The sequence below is a fragment of the Lissotriton vulgaris genome, chromosome 1_1 (assembly GCF_964263255.1).
Source record: "Lissotriton vulgaris chromosome 1_1, aLisVul1.2, whole genome shotgun sequence".
NCBI classification, from domain to species: domain Eukaryota; kingdom Metazoa; phylum Chordata; class Amphibia; order Caudata; family Salamandridae; genus Lissotriton; species Lissotriton vulgaris.
This window is the reverse complement of record NC_141685.1, coordinates 232,571,343-232,581,342: the sequence shown is the minus strand read 5'-3', so window position 1 is coordinate 232,581,342 and position 10,000 is coordinate 232,571,343. Positions and strand designations below refer to the sequence as shown.

At 39.8% G+C, this 10,000-nt stretch overlaps 14 non-coding genes across 14 annotated transcripts; all 14 read left to right on the top strand.

The window, feature by feature from the left end:
* The first annotated feature begins 8 nt into the window (after positions 1-8).
* Positions 9-81, top strand: TRNAK-CUU (transfer RNA lysine (anticodon CUU)). Its single transcript has one exon. It is a non-coding gene; the product is annotated as a tRNA-Lys (tRNA).
* Positions 82-411: 330 nt separating this feature from the next.
* On the top strand, positions 412-484 carry TRNAA-AGC (transfer RNA alanine (anticodon AGC)). Its single transcript has one exon. It is a non-coding gene; the product is annotated as a tRNA-Ala (tRNA).
* A 977-nt stretch (positions 485-1,461) lies between these two features.
* Positions 1,462-1,534, top strand: TRNAD-AUC (transfer RNA aspartic acid (anticodon AUC)). The gene has a single exon. It is a non-coding gene; the product is annotated as a tRNA-Asp (tRNA).
* Positions 1,535-1,886: 352 nt separating this feature from the next.
* On the top strand, positions 1,887-1,959 carry TRNAT-CGU (transfer RNA threonine (anticodon CGU)). Its single transcript has one exon. It is a non-coding gene; the product is annotated as a tRNA-Thr (tRNA).
* Positions 1,960-2,108: 149 nt separating this feature from the next.
* Positions 2,109-2,181, top strand: TRNAK-CUU (transfer RNA lysine (anticodon CUU)). The gene has a single exon. It is a non-coding gene; the product is annotated as a tRNA-Lys (tRNA).
* Positions 2,182-2,330: 149 nt separating this feature from the next.
* On the top strand, positions 2,331-2,403 carry TRNAK-CUU (transfer RNA lysine (anticodon CUU)). Its single transcript has one exon. It is a non-coding gene; the product is annotated as a tRNA-Lys (tRNA).
* Positions 2,404-2,552: 149 nt separating this feature from the next.
* On the top strand, positions 2,553-2,625 carry TRNAE-CUC (transfer RNA glutamic acid (anticodon CUC)). The gene has a single exon. It is a non-coding gene; the product is annotated as a tRNA-Glu (tRNA).
* Positions 2,626-4,652: 2,027 nt separating this feature from the next.
* TRNAK-CUU (transfer RNA lysine (anticodon CUU)) lies at positions 4,653-4,725 on the top strand. The gene has a single exon. It is a non-coding gene; the product is annotated as a tRNA-Lys (tRNA).
* Positions 4,726-6,751: 2,026 nt separating this feature from the next.
* On the top strand, positions 6,752-6,824 carry TRNAK-CUU (transfer RNA lysine (anticodon CUU)). The gene has a single exon. It is a non-coding gene; the product is annotated as a tRNA-Lys (tRNA).
* A 330-nt stretch (positions 6,825-7,154) lies between these two features.
* On the top strand, positions 7,155-7,227 carry TRNAA-AGC (transfer RNA alanine (anticodon AGC)). The gene has a single exon. It is a non-coding gene; the product is annotated as a tRNA-Ala (tRNA).
* A 977-nt stretch (positions 7,228-8,204) lies between these two features.
* TRNAD-AUC (transfer RNA aspartic acid (anticodon AUC)) lies at positions 8,205-8,277 on the top strand. Its single transcript has one exon. It is a non-coding gene; the product is annotated as a tRNA-Asp (tRNA).
* A 352-nt stretch (positions 8,278-8,629) lies between these two features.
* On the top strand, positions 8,630-8,702 carry TRNAT-CGU (transfer RNA threonine (anticodon CGU)). The gene has a single exon. It is a non-coding gene; the product is annotated as a tRNA-Thr (tRNA).
* A 149-nt stretch (positions 8,703-8,851) lies between these two features.
* Positions 8,852-8,924, top strand: TRNAK-CUU (transfer RNA lysine (anticodon CUU)). Its single transcript has one exon. It is a non-coding gene; the product is annotated as a tRNA-Lys (tRNA).
* Positions 8,925-9,073: 149 nt separating this feature from the next.
* Positions 9,074-9,146, top strand: TRNAE-CUC (transfer RNA glutamic acid (anticodon CUC)). Its single transcript has one exon. It is a non-coding gene; the product is annotated as a tRNA-Glu (tRNA).
* Positions 9,147-10,000: the final 854 nt, after the last annotated feature.

Here is a 10,000-nt window from a genome sequence, read left to right as displayed (position 1 = left end):
AAGTGGGAGCCCGGCTAGCTCAGTCGGTAGAGCATGAGACTCTTAATCTCAGGGACGTGGGTTCGAGCCCCACGTTGGGCGAAAATGAGTAATTTTTGCTGGACTCTCATAATCTGGTGATTATTCTTGCATTAGACATGCAATAACTATCAGAAATGGTATCTCCCTTGGTTTCTCATTGGTGGGAAATTTAACTTCAAGATTAGCTAGGGTATGAGTCTAGATGAACACACCGCAATATCACTCATATTCGAGTAGTAAACAGGCCAACCTGAACTGTAAAACATCCCATAAGTGGAGGTAAGGCATAAGTTAGGAGTGAACTTAACACTGTTATGGGCAATTGGACTTCAAATAAAGTGTGGAAGGCAGTAAGGTTACTTTTTTCATGTTATGCAAATTAAACACACAGGGGAATTAGCTCAATTGGTAGAGCGCTCGCTTAGCATGCGAGAGGTAGCGGGATCGATACCCGCATTCTCCATTATAAAATGTGCATACATTTTATTTTTAACTTGTCATTGCCAAGGTCATTGCAGAGTAAGAACAGAAAAATCACAGATGGCTTTCAAATATGGTCTCATTATAACAACTAAAGTGGTTTAATCAAAAGGGTTCAGGTATTCTTTAGCATGTGAGAGGAATTTGAATTCTTATGCAATCTCAAAATGAAGTTCTCACAACTTCCATTTTCATTTTCTCTTATTTTTTTTGACACTCTGTCCTCTGAAGGATGTATAAATCTGGCTTTCCTTGCAAAACAAGAGTAGAGGAATATCCAGGATTTGATTTTCTTCACAAAAAGGGATTGGTCTGCATACTGTCTTAAGTAGGGAACCCGGCTAGCTCAGTCGGTAGAGCATGAGACTCTTAATCTCAGGGTTGTGGGTTCGAGCCCCACGTTGGGCGAAAGCGAATAATTTTTGCCTGAATATTGCATTGACTCTCATAATATGGAGATTAATCTTGCATTAGACATGCAACAACTCCCAAAAATTGTCCAGGAATGGATTTCCTTCATAAAAAATGATTAGTCTGCATACCATCTTGAAGTGGGAGCCCGGCTAGCTCAGTCGGTAGAACATGAGACTCTTAATCTCAGGGTTGTGGGTTTGAGCCCCACGTTGGGCGAAAATGAGTAATTTTTGCTGGACTCTCATAATCTGGTGATTATTCTTGCATTAGACATGCAATACCTATCAAAAATGGTATCTCCCTTGGTTTCTCATTGGTGGGAAATTTAACTTCAAGATTAGGTAGGGTATGAGTCTAGATGAACACACCACAATATCACTCATATTCGAGCAGTAAACAGGCCAACCTGAACTGTAAAACATCCCATAAGTGGAGGTAAGGCATAAGTTAGGAGTGAACTGAACACTGTTATGGGCAATTGGACTTCAAATAAAGTGTGGAAGGCAGTGAGGTTACTTTTTTCATGTTATGCAGATTAAACACACAGGGGAATTAGCTCAAATGGTAGAGCGCTCGCTTATCATGCGAGAGGTAGCGGGATCGATGCCCGCATTCTCCATTATAAATTTGCATAAATTTTATTTTTAACTTGTCATTGCCAAGGTCATTGCAGAGTAAGAACAGAAAAATCACAGATGGCTTTCAAATATGGTCTCATTATAACAACTAAAGTGGTTTAATCAAAAGGGTTCAGGTATTCTTTAGTATGTGAGAGGAATTTGAATTCTTATGCAATCTCAAAATGAAGTTCTCACAACTTCCGTTTTCATTTTCTCTTATTTTTTTTTGACATTCTGTCCTCTGAAGGATGTATAAATCTGGCTTTCCTTGCAAAACAAGAGTAGAGGAATATCCAGGATTTGATTTTCTTCACAAAAAGGGATTGGTCTGCATACTGTTTTAAGGAGGGAGCCCGGCTAGCTCAGTCGGTAGAGCATGAGACTCGTAATCTCAGGGTCGTGGGTTCGAGCCCCACGTTGGGCGAAAACGAGTAATTTTTGCCTGAATATTGCATTGACTCTCATAATATGGAGATTAATCTTGCATTAGATCTGCAATAACTCCCAAAAATTGTCCAGTAATGGATTTCCTTCATAAAAAATGATTAGTCTGCATACCATCTTGAAGTGGGAGCCCGGCTAGCTCAGTCGGTAGAGCATGAGACTCTTAATCTCAGGGTCGTGGGTTCGAGCCCCACGTTGGGCAAATAAGAGTAATTTTTGCCTGAATATTGCATTGACTCTCATAATATGGAGATTAATCTTGCATTAGACCTGCAATAACTCCCAAAAATTGTCCAGGAATGGATTTCCTTCATAAAAAATGATTATTCTGCATACGATCTTGAAGTGGGAGCCCGGCTAGCTCAGTCGGTAGAGCATGAGACTCTTAATCTCAGGGTCGTGGGTTCGAGCCCCACGTTGGGCAAATAAGAGTAATTTTTGCCTGAATATTGCATTGACTCTCATAATATGGAGATTAATCTTGCATTAGACCTGCAATAACTCCCAAAAATTGTCCAGGAATGGATTTCCTTCATAAAAAATGATTATTCTGCATACGATCTTGAAGTGGGAGCCCGGCTAGCTCAGTCGGTAGAGCATGAGACTCTCAATCTCAGGGTCGTGGGTTCGAGCCCCACGTTGGGTGAAAATGAGTAATTTTTGCTGGACTCTCATAATCTGGTGATTATTCTTGCATTAGACATGCAATAACTATCAGAAATGGTATCTCCCTTGGTTTCTCATTGGTGGGAAATTTAACTTCAAGATTAGCTAGGGTATGAGTCTAGATGAACACACCGCAATATCACTCATATTCGAGTAGTAAACAGGCCAACCTGAACTGTAAAACATCCCATAAGTGGAGGTAAGGCATAAGTTAGGAGTGAACTTAACACTGTTATGGGCAATTGGACTTCAAATAAAGTGTGGAAGGCAGTAAGGTTACTTTTTTCATGTTATGCAGATTAAACACACAGGGGAATTAGCTCAAATGGTAGAGCGCTCGCTTAGCATGCGAGAGGTAGCGGGATCGATGCCCGCATTCTCCGTTATAAAATGTGCATACATTTTATTTTTAACTTGTCATTGCCAAGGTCATTGCAGAGTAAGAACAGAAAAATCACAGATGGCTTTCAAATATGGTCTCATTATAACAACTAAAGTGGTTTAATAAAAAGGGTTCAGGTATTCTTTAGCATGTGAGAGGAATTTGAATTCTTATGCAATCTCAAAATGAAATTCTCACAACTTCCATTTTCATTTTCTCTTATTTTTTTTGACACTCTGTCCTCTGAAGGATGTATAAATCTGGCTTTCCTTGCAAAACAAGAGTAGAGGAATATCCAGGATTTGATTTTCTTCACAAAAAGGGATTGGTCTGCATACTGTCTTAAGGAGGGAACCCGGCTAGCTCAGTCGGTAGAGCATGAGACTCTTAATCTCAGGGTCGTGGGTTCGAGCCCCACGTTGGGAGAAAACGAGTAATTTTTGCCTGAATATTGCATTGACTCTCATAATATGGAGATTAATCTTGCATTAGACGTGCAATAACTCCCAAAAATTGTCCAGGAATGGATTTCCTTCATAAAAAATGATTAGTCTGCATACCATCTTGAAGTGGGAGACCGGCTAGCTCAGTCGGTAGAGCATGAGACTCTTAATCTCAGGGTCGTGGGTTCGAGCCCCACGTTGGGCGAAAATGAGTAATTTTTGCTGGACTCTCATAATCTGGTGATTATTCTTGCATTAGACATGCAATAACTATCAAAAATGGTATCTCCCTTGGTTTCTCATTGGTGGGAAATTTAACTTCAAGATTAGGTAGGGTATGAGTCTAGATGAACACACCACAATATCACTCATATTCGAGTAGTAAACAGGCCAACCTGAACTGTAAAACATCCCATAAGTGGAGGTAAGGCATAAGTTAGGAGTGAACTGAACACTGTTATGGGCAATTGGACTTCAAATAAAGTGTGGAAGGCAGTCAGGTTATTTTTTTCATGTTATGCAGATTAAAAACACAGGGGAATTAGCTCAAATGGAAGAGCGCTCGCTTAGCATGCGAGAGGAAGCGGGATTGATGCCCGCATTCTCCATTATAAAATTTGCATACATTTTATTTTTAACTTGTCATTGCCAAGGTCATTGCAGAGTAAGAACAGAAAAATCACAGATGGCTTTCAAATATGGTCTCATTATAACAACTAAAGTGGTTTAATCAAAAGGGTTCAGGTATTCTTTAGCATGTGAGAGGAATTTGAATTCTTATGCAATCTCAAAATGAAGTTCTCACAACTTCCATTTTCATTTTCTCTTATTTTTTTTGACACTCTGTCCTCTGAAGGATGTATAAATCTGGCTTTCCTTGCAAAACAAGAGTAGAGGAATATCCAGGATTTGATTTTCTTCACAAAAAGGGATTGGTCTGCATACTGTCTTAAGGAGGGAACCCGGCTAGCTCAGTCAGTAGAACATGAGACTCTTGATCTCAGGGTCGTGGGTTCGAGCCCCACGTTGGGCGAAAATGAGTAATTTTTGCCTGAATATTGCATTGACTCTCATAATATGGAGATTAATATTGCATTAGACATGCAATAACTCCCATAAATTGTCCAGGAATTGATTTCCTTCATAAAAAATGATTAGTCTGCATACCATCTTGAAGTGGGAGCCCGGCTAGCTCAGTCGGTAGAGCATGAGACTCTTAATCTCAGGGTCGTGGGTTCGAGCCCCACGTTGGGCGAAAATGAGTAATTTTTGCTGGACTCTCATAATCTGGTGATTATTCTTGCATTAGACATGCAATAACTATCAAAAATAGTATCTCCCTTGGTTTCTCATTGGTGGGAAATTTAACTTCAAGATTAGGTAGGGTATGAGTCTAGATGAACACACCACAATATCACTCATATTCGAGTAGTAAACAGGCCAACCTGAACTGTAAAACATCCCATAAGTGGAGGTAAGGCATAAGTTAGGAGTGAACTGAACACTGTTATGGGCAATTGGACTTCAAATAAAGTGTGGAAGGCAGTGAGGTTATTTTTTTCATGTTATGCAGATTAAAAACACAGGGGAATTAGCTCAAATGGTGGAGCGCTCACTTAGCATGCGAGAGGTAGCGGGATTGATGCCCGCATTCTCCATTATAAAATTTGCATACATTTTATTTTTAACTTGTCATTGCCAAGGTCATTGTAGAGTAAGAACAGAAAAATCACAGATGGCTTTCAAATATGGTCTCATTATAACAACTAAAGTGGTTTAATCAAAAGGGTTCAGGTATTCTTTAGCATGTGAGAGGAATTTGAATTCTTATGCAATCTCGAAATGAAGTTCTCACAACTTCCATTTTCATTTTCTCTTATTTTTTTTGACACTCTGTCCTCTGAAGGATGTATAAATCTGGCTTTCCTTGCAAAACAAGAGTAGAGGAATATCCAGGATTTGATTTTCTTCACAAAAAGGGATTGGTCTGCATACTGTCTTAAGGAGGGAACCCGGCTAGCTCAGTCGGTAGAGCATGAGACTCTTAATCTCAGGGTCGTGGGTTCAAGCCCCACGTTGGGCGAAAATGAGTAATTTTTGCCTGAATATTGCATTGACTCTCATAATATGGAGATTAATATTGCATTAGACATGCAATAACTCCCAAAAATTGACCAGGAATTGATTTCCTTCATAAAAAATGATTAGTCTGCATACCATCTTGAAGTGGGAGCCCGGCTAGCTCAGTCGGTAGAGCATGAGACTCTTAATCTCAGGGTCGTGGGTTCGAGCCCCACGTTGGGCTAAAATGAGTAATTTTTGCTGGACTCTCATAATCTGGTGATTATTCTTGCATTAGACATGCAATAACTATCAAAAATGGTATCTCCCTTGGTTTCTCATTGGTGGGAAATTTAACCTCAAGATTAGGTAGGGTATGAGTCTAGATGAACACACCACAATATCACTCATATTCGAGTAGTAAACAGGCCAACCTGAACTGTAAAACATCCCATAAGTGGAGGTAAGGCATAAGTTAGGAGTGAACTGAACACTGTTATGGGCAATTGGACTTCAAATAAAGTGTGGAAGGCAGTGAGGTTACTTTTTTCATGTTATGCAGATTAAAAACACAGGGGAATTAGCTCTAATGGTATAGCGTCGCTTAGCATGCGAGAGGTAGCGGGATTGATGCCCGCATTCTCCATTATAAAATTTGCATACATTTTATTTTTAACTTGTCATTGCCAAGGTCATTGCAGAGTAAGAACAGAAAAATCACAGATGGCTTTCAAATATGGTCTCATTATAACAACTAAAGTGGTTTAATCAAAAGGGTTCAGGTATTCTTTAGCATGTGAGAGGAATTTGAATTCTTATGCAATCTCGAAATGAAGTTCTCACAACTTCCATTTTCATTTTCTCCTATTTTTTTTGACACTCTGTCCTCTGAAGGATGTATAAATCTGGCTTTCCTTGCAAAACAAGAGTAGAGGAATATTCAGGATTTGATTTTCTTCACAAAAAGGGATTGGTCTGCATACTGTCTTAAGGAGGGAATCCGGCTAGCTCAGTCGGTAGAGCATGAGACTCTTAATCTCAGGGTCGTGTGTTCAAGCCCCACGTTGGGCGAAAACGAGCAATTTTTGCCTGAATATTGCATTGACTCTCATAATATGGAGATTAATCTTGCATTAGACATGCAATAACTCCCAAAAATTGTCCAGGAATGGATTTCCTTCATAAAAAATGATTAGTCTGCATACCATCTTGAAGTGGGAGCCCGGCTAGCTCAGTCGGTAGAGCATGAGACTCTTAATCTCAGGGACGTGGGTTCGAGCCCCACGTTGGGCGAAAATGAGTAATTTTTGCTGGACTCTCATAATCTGGTGATTATTCTTGCATTAGACATGCAATAACTATCAGAAATGGTATCTCCCTTGGTTTCTCATTGGTGGGAAATTTAACTTCAAGATTAGCTAGGGTATGAGTCTAGATGAACACACCGCAATATCACTCATATTCGAGTAGTAAACAGGCCAACCTGAACTGTAAAACATCCCATAAGTGGAGGTAAGGCATAAGTTAGGAGTGAACTTAACACTGTTATGGGCAATTGGACTTCAAATAAAGTGTGGAAGGCAGTAAGGTTACTTTTTTCATGTTATGCAAATTAAACACACAGGGGAATTAGCTCAATTGGTAGAGCGCTCGCTTAGCATGCGAGAGGTAGCGGGATCGATACCCGCATTCTCCATTATAAAATGTGCATACATTTTATTTTTAACTTGTCATTGCCAAGGTCATTGCAGAGTAAGAACAGAAAAATCACAGATGGCTTTCAAATATGGTCTCATTATAACAACTAAAGTGGTTTAATCAAAAGGGTTCAGGTATTCTTTAGCATGTGAGAGGAATTTGAATTCTTATGCAATCTCAAAATGAAGTTCTCACAACTTCCATTTTCATTTTCTCTTATTTTTTTTGACACTCTGTCCTCTGAAGGATGTATAAATCTGGCTTTCCTTGCAAAACAAGAGTAGAGGAATATCCAGGATTTGATTTTCTTCACAAAAAGGGATTGGTCTGCATACTGTCTTAAGTAGGGAACCCGGCTAGCTCAGTCGGTAGAGCATGAGACTCTTAATCTCAGGGTTGTGGGTTCGAGCCCCACGTTGGGCGAAAGCGAATAATTTTTGCCTGAATATTGCATTGACTCTCATAATATGGAGATTAATCTTGCATTAGACATGCAACAACTCCCAAAAATTGTCCAGGAATGGATTTCCTTCATAAAAAATGATTAGTCTGCATACCATCTTGAAGTGGGAGCCCGGCTAGCTCAGTCGGTAGAACATGAGACTCTTAATCTCAGGGTTGTGGGTTTGAGCCCCACGTTGGGCGAAAATGAGTAATTTTTGCTGGACTCTCATAATCTGGTGATTATTCTTGCATTAGACATGCAATACCTATCAAAAATGGTATCTCCCTTGGTTTCTCATTGGTGGGAAATTTAACTTCAAGATTAGGTAGGGTATGAGTCTAGATGAACACACCACAATATCACTCATATTCGAGCAGTAAACAGGCCAACCTGAACTGTAAAACATCCCATAAGTGGAGGTAAGGCATAAGTTAGGAGTGAACTGAACACTGTTATGGGCAATTGGACTTCAAATAAAGTGTGGAAGGCAGTGAGGTTACTTTTTTCATGTTATGCAGATTAAACACACAGGGGAATTAGCTCAAATGGTAGAGCGCTCGCTTATCATGCGAGAGGTAGCGGGATCGATGCCCGCATTCTCCATTATAAATTTGCATAAATTTTATTTTTAACTTGTCATTGCCAAGGTCATTGCAGAGTAAGAACAGAAAAATCACAGATGGCTTTCAAATATGGTCTCATTATAACAACTAAAGTGGTTTAATCAAAAGGGTTCAGGTATTCTTTAGTATGTGAGAGGAATTTGAATTCTTATGCAATCTCAAAATGAAGTTCTCACAACTTCCGTTTTCATTTTCTCTTATTTTTTTTTGACATTCTGTCCTCTGAAGGATGTATAAATCTGGCTTTCCTTGCAAAACAAGAGTAGAGGAATATCCAGGATTTGATTTTCTTCACAAAAAGGGATTGGTCTGCATACTGTTTTAAGGAGGGAGCCCGGCTAGCTCAGTCGGTAGAGCATGAGACTCGTAATCTCAGGGTCGTGGGTTCGAGCCCCACGTTGGGCGAAAACGAGTAATTTTTGCCTGAATATTGCATTGACTCTCATAATATGGAGATTAATCTTGCATTAGATCTGCAATAACTCCCAAAAATTGTCCAGTAATGGATTTCCTTCATAAAAAATGATTAGTCTGCATACCATCTTGAAGTGGGAGCCCGGCTAGCTCAGTCGGTAGAGCATGAGACTCTTAATCTCAGGGTCGTGGGTTCGAGCCCCACGTTGGGCAAATAAGAGTAATTTTTGCCTGAATATTGCATTGACTCTCATAATATGGAGATTAATCTTGCATTAGACCTGCAATAACTCCCAAAAATTGTCCAGGAATGGATTTCCTTCATAAAAAATGATTATTCTGCATACGATCTTGAAGTGGGAGCCCGGCTAGCACAGTCGGTAGAGCATGAGACTCTCAATCTCAGGGTCGTGGGTTCGAGCCCCACGTTGGGCGAAAATGAGTTATTTTTGCTGGATTTTTGCATTGACTCTCATAATCTGGTGAATATTCCTGCATTAGACATGCAATAACTATCAGAAATGGTATCTCCCTTGGTTTCTCATTGGTGGGAAATTTAACTTCAAGATTAGCTAGGGTATGAGTCTAGATGAACACACCGCAATATCACTCATATTCGAGTAGTAAACAGGCCAACCTGAACTGTAAAACATCCCATAAGTGGAGGTAAGGCATAAGTTAGGAGTGAACTTAACACTGTTATGGGCAATTGGACTTCAAATAAAGTGTGGAAGGCAGTAAGGTTACTTTTTTCATGTTATGCAGATTAAACACACAGGGGAATTAGCTCAAATGGTAGAGCGCTCGCTTAGCATGCGAGAGGTAGCGGGATCAATGCCCGCATTCTCCATTATAAAATTTGCATACATTTTATTTTTAACTTGTCATTGCCAAGGTCATTGCAGAGTAAGAACAGAAAAATCACAGATGGCTTTCAAATATGGTCTCATTATAACAACTAAAGTGGTTTAATCAAAAGGGTTCAGGTATTCTTTAGCATGTGAGAGGAATTTTAATTCTTATGCAATCTCAAAATGAAGTTCTCACAACTTCCGTTTTCATTTTCTCTTATTTTTTTTGACATTCTGTCCTCTGAAGGATGTATAAATCTGGCTTTCCTTGCAAAACAAGAGTAGAGGAATATCCAGGATTTGATTTTCTTCACAAAAAGGGATTGGTCTGCATACTGTCTTAAGGAGGGAGCCCGGCTAGCTCAGTCGGTAGAGCATGAGACTCTTCATCTCAGGGTCTTGGGTTCGAGCCCCACGTTGGGCAAAAACGAGTAATTT